Genomic DNA, 5,598 nt, shown 5'->3' with positions numbered 1-5,598 from the left:
ATTATACAATTTTATGATGTCCCTAACATATTTCAATTTAATGTCTAAGTGCTTCAATCTAGCACAGTTATTTTCATTTAAAATGGCTTTAATTGCAGACTGGTTATCTTCATATACTGAAACTTTAATCTTATCAATCCCTAAAATTTCCTTCGTTATATTATAGAGTATAATTAGATCCTGAATAGCTTTTGCTAAAGCCAAAATCTCTGCCTCAGTAGAGGACAGAGCAATAGATGTTTGCTTTTTGACAGACCAAATCACAGGACAATCATTAAAGAAAATTACATACCCGGAAATAGATTTTCTATCATGTGTATCTGCCCCCCAATCAGCATCAACATAAACATCAATAACATTATCAGTATCAGATTTACAAAATAATAATTTGAGTTCAGATGTCCCTTTCAAATACCGCAGGACTCTCTTCAGACCAGCCCAAGCACTATTGGTGGGCTGCTCTTGAATCTGGCTTAGACAGTTCACTGAGTATAAAATATCAGGGCGGGTTGTCATTGATAAGTAAAGTAAAGCACCAACAAGTTCACGATAGGGACCATGAAATTTTTCACCACTCACAAAATTTGATGAAGTTGACTTAGGCACTAGAGGTGTATCAGATGGTTTACCATCTACCATCCTGAATTTGTTTAGAATTTTCTCAACATAAGCTTTTTGGCCTAAATAAAGTTTGTCGTGGGAATATTCTAAATTTATTCCAAGAAATTCATTTGCAATTTCAGCCTTGGACATTTCAAATTCATTTCTGAGTAGTTGAATCACAACTCTTACCTCAGAATCATCAGAACCAGCAATGAGTAAGTCATCAACATACAGTACAATAAATATTTCACTCTGTTCCAATCTTCTCACAAAAATACATGCTTCACAGTTTAGCTGTTGGAAGTTTAAGTGAATTATAAAATCAGTGAATCGCTTGAACCATTGCCTGGGTGCTTGCTTAAGTCCATAAAGACTTTTAAGAAGCTTGCACACACGACCACTTTTATCATTATAACCCATTGGTTGCTCCATGTAGATTGTCTCTTGAAGATCACCATTTAGAAATGCAGTTTTTACATCTAATGCATAGATTTCAAGATTCTTTTGAGTAATGATTGCCAGCACAAGTCTAAGTGATGATATGCTAATCACAGGAGCATAGGTCTCAAAATAATCAATGCCAGGCTTCTGTTCAAAGCCACGGGCAACCAGCCTAGCTTTGTATACATTATTTCGCTTGATTCGCAAAACCCATTTACAGGACATAGGCTTTGCATCCTTTGGCAATTCAACTAACTTCCACACTTCATTTTTATTGAGAGACTCTATTTCCTCATTCATGGCTTTCTTCCATAGGACTTGCTCTTCTTTCGACAATGTTTCTATATCCTCAAATGATACAGAGTCAAGAGTTGTCACATTAGCTTCATACACAAAATAATCATCTAATTTTGCAGGCAATTTAACGTTTCTTTTAGGCCTATTTTTTTCATCACTTTCAGATTCCACATCACATTGATCAGGGATTATTTCTTCATTAGTAAGATTTTCATCTTCTGTGGGAAAACCATCTTCAACTGAGATACATTTCTTCTTCTCTTCATTGAAGCGTACGTTTCTAGATACCACAACATGTTTTGTGACCGGGTCCAATAAACGATAACCCATAGTGGAATATCCAATAAAAGTCATCCTTTTGGATTTGGGATCTAGCTTCTTTCTTAAGTTGTCAGGAATTCTCATGTATGCATCACAACCAAAGACTTTGATAATATTCAAATCAGGTTGCTTACCATATTTCAGCTCGAAAGGTAGATCCCCAACAGTCTGGTTTGGAAGCCGATTCTTTAGGTAGGCAGCTGTCTGTACAGCATAACCCCAATAGGATTTAGGGAGCTTTGCTTCATATATTAGAGCTCGAGCCTTCTCTAAAAGATACCTGTTTGCTCTCTCAGCAACACCGTTCAAAGGAGGTGAATATGGCGGAGCAGGATCTATCATGACGCCTCTTTTCTTGCAATAACGTGCTAGTTCACCAAATACAAATTCCTTGGCATTATCACAACGGATTTTGTAGAGATTGAGATTCTGTTTTATGAACAATTTAAATACTTCAACAATATCACTTTTGTGCTTTAGGAGGTGAACTTCACAAAATCTTGAGCAATCGTCAATAATAGTAACAAAATACTTCTCGCCCTCCCTAGTGGGTGGATCAATGGGACCACAAGTATCAGTGTGAACCATTCTCATAGGCATATGCTCTCTGCTTCTAGGGCACTTGCTCACTGGAGTGTTGGAATGTTTTGCTATAACACATTCTTCACAAAAACTTGATATTGGCTCAGAAACTGGCAAACCCATTTGTCTCAAGATTTTGTTAGAGGGATGCCCCAGGCGTCTGTGCCATAACCCTGCAGTGTGGTTTGCTACATATGTTGAGGCTTTCATAGGTTCAAATTGACTAACATATTGTCCCTTCTCATTAAGTCTAGCAAATTCAAACTTTACACTATTTTTTTCAATAACTGCTACATCATTCTTGAAAATAACACTGTAGCCAGCCTCTTGAATATTTTTAACAGAAATCAATTGACCATTCAATTCAGGCACATATAATACATCTCTTAGAATTATTTTTCCACCGTGTAAAGTTCCAGGTATAGTACCAATACCTTCTACCTTTAATACTTCATTTTTAGAAGCACATGCAACAGTTCCAGAAAAAGGTTTAATTTCTTCAAACCACTCACCTTTATTACACATATGTGTAGATGCTCCAGAGTCCAGAATGAAATTCTCAGCAGGCTCACCAACCATGAATGTTACTGCAGCAGATTCATTGTAATCTGATTTAGGTTTAAATCTGCAATCCTTCTTGTAATGACCTGGTCGCCCACAACCATAGCAAACTAATTTTCTTTTGCAGAACCTGGCAACATGACCTTTGTTTTTGCATTTGTGACAAATAATATCACGCTTATCAGCGCTGAAAGCGATGTTGTCACTTGAAGCAGAAGCACGAATATTGTCAGGAGTTTTGTCACATTTCAATTGTTCAGCATTCAAAAGTCTCTGCATAACAAAGTCCAACGTCAGGGTTTCATTTGGCTGATTTTCAATCGTTGATTTAATGACATCGTAGTCCGCAGGTAATGACATTAATAAGTAGATAACAACATCCATATCTTTAACTTCTGCACCCGATAGTCGTAATTCGTTCACGATGGCTAACAGTTCGTTAATATGTTGCTGCATACTGCAATCTCGGCGTTTCTTCAAAGTTGCAAGTTTCTTTCGAACTAGGATTTGACTAACAGCACTTATTTTCAAATATTTCTGTTTTAAACTAGTCCATATCTGACAAGCAGATGATTCGGTCGCCATGGTTGCTAATATAGTATCATCTATAAGGGTTAGTAGTAGAGCGTAAGCCTTTTTTGCATCTTTGATTTCAGCATCTTTCGTTGCATCAGCTTCAGTTTCTAAATATTTATCAAGCTCCTTCGCTGCAAAAATCGCTTCAACACGACGCTTGAATAAAGAAAAGTTCTTACCGCTAAACGGCTCAACACAGTACTTAGTGTTATCGTCACGCACTGCCATTTCAAATTTCGCTTCCACGTGATTCAGATCAAAAATAAAATACAAGCAATATAAATGCTTCACTCACTTCTAGCGTGTTCAATATCAGAACCACGCTCTGCTGTTAAGATAAATAAACAACTTCAGAGGCCAGTAAACAAAGAAGTGAGTTTAATTAATATAGAAAAGACTGAAACATACACATGACTGATACACTTAACACATATTGTTTACTAACGACGCTCAAGCAAGCGTTGCCAACTGTACAATAGAAAATACGTAGTTGCCATAAAAGTAATATAAGAATAAACTAGGGAGTGTGATTATTCTCAACAATAAAGGGAAATACTTTCGTTTCATTATTTTCCAAAATATTTATTCCACATATTTTAAACAAAATACAAAGCAAACGGGGTCCTTGCTGCTCCGAATAGCAGTTAAATTTCGCTAAAACAAGCATTCTTGAAATCGGTAGGGAAAACGACAGATTCTAACCTGATATATATATTGTATATTAGGAAAAATAGCATTTATTACTAAAAAGATTAAATGTTAAGGGTGTTCAGGTTATGCCCAAAGGTTGAATAGCAAAATTTAACTTAAAAGCTCTTTATTGTTTACTTAATATAACTTAAGCATCCATAGGGTCATGAATCATTTAAGTCGTCAATTAAATATATCGCTTTAAAAAACAATTTAATTTTCACCATTACATTAGCTGAACATTACATAGCCATTATTATGTAAAGAATTAAAAAGCTTAAGTGCATCTTTGTGTAAGTAGTAGAGAACAATATGACAAATTTTGTTTTCATTTCATTAATCATTCGAATTATTCAGCAGTAAGTAACTGTACAAAAAAAAAATTTAAACATGCTGCTAGTTTATTTAAAAGAAAGTACCATAAGTGACATCCTATAAGCAAATTAAAAAAAACTAACTCAGTGGCGCGACAGCCTATTAGGAGGGCCAAGGCCGACTGTGCCCATCTCAGTTTTCTTGGGCTCTGGGGTGCAGGAGCATATGTTCCGGTCAGGTGGTCAGCCGGACGCGGAACCCTCAGTGATAGTTACCAAGCATGCTTGGTACTCATTTTATCGACCCACTGAAGGGATGAAAGGCTGAGTCGGCCTTGCCCGGCCCAAGGATAAGCAAATTACTTAAATGATTTTTATACGAGGGTTGCTATTTATATTTCTGGCCTAATAATGGAAAAACAAATATGTAGGATCGAAATTGGTTTTATTGTTTTTCAAAATATTCTCCATAATGATCAATACACTTTTGCAGGCGTTTGAACCAATTTTCAAAGCACTTTTTCCAGTCCGATTGAGGTAACTCCAAAACATGCGTTTTGAATGCATCAACCGCTTCTTCGGGGGTCGAAAATCGTTGTCCACGTAATTTATTTTTGATGTGTAGGAATAAGAAGAAGTCATTAGGGGCCAAATCAGGGCTGTACGGCGGATGACCCATCAGTTCGATCTTTCGCTCCGTCAGAAATGCCTTTGTTTGAGTCGATATGTGAGAGCTGGCATTGTCATGATGATCGCCTATTCTACTTTTTTTCGAATTTCTCCGATGACTTCTGGCAAACAAATGGTCGTGTACCATTCAGAATTGACCGTCCTGCGTTTCTATAACGCCACTGTTGCCACATGACCGTTAATGCCGAAGAAACAGGCAATCATTTGTTTCGATGTGCTTCTTCCTCCAACAACTTTTGTTGGTTTTGCTTCGTCTAGGAAGACCCATACAGTTGATTGCTGTTTTGTTTCCGGCTCATATGCATAGATCCATGATTCGTCACCTGTGTAGATGTTATACACAGCCTTTGATGTACCTTGAACGTATTTTTACAACATTTCCTTGCACCAATCGATGCAAGCCTTTTTTTGAGCGTTTGTCAGATTATGCGGGATCCAACGTGAAAAAAAATTTTTTTACGCTCAAATATTCATGCAATATTTTATTGATGCTAGTCATACTAATGTCCAAAGACGCCTCTAT

The sequence above is a fragment of the Parasteatoda tepidariorum genome, chromosome 1 (genome assembly GCF_043381705.1).
Source record: "Parasteatoda tepidariorum isolate YZ-2023 chromosome 1, CAS_Ptep_4.0, whole genome shotgun sequence".
NCBI lineage: Eukaryota > Metazoa > Arthropoda > Arachnida > Araneae > Theridiidae > Parasteatoda > Parasteatoda tepidariorum.
This window is presented reverse-complemented; position numbering follows the sequence as displayed.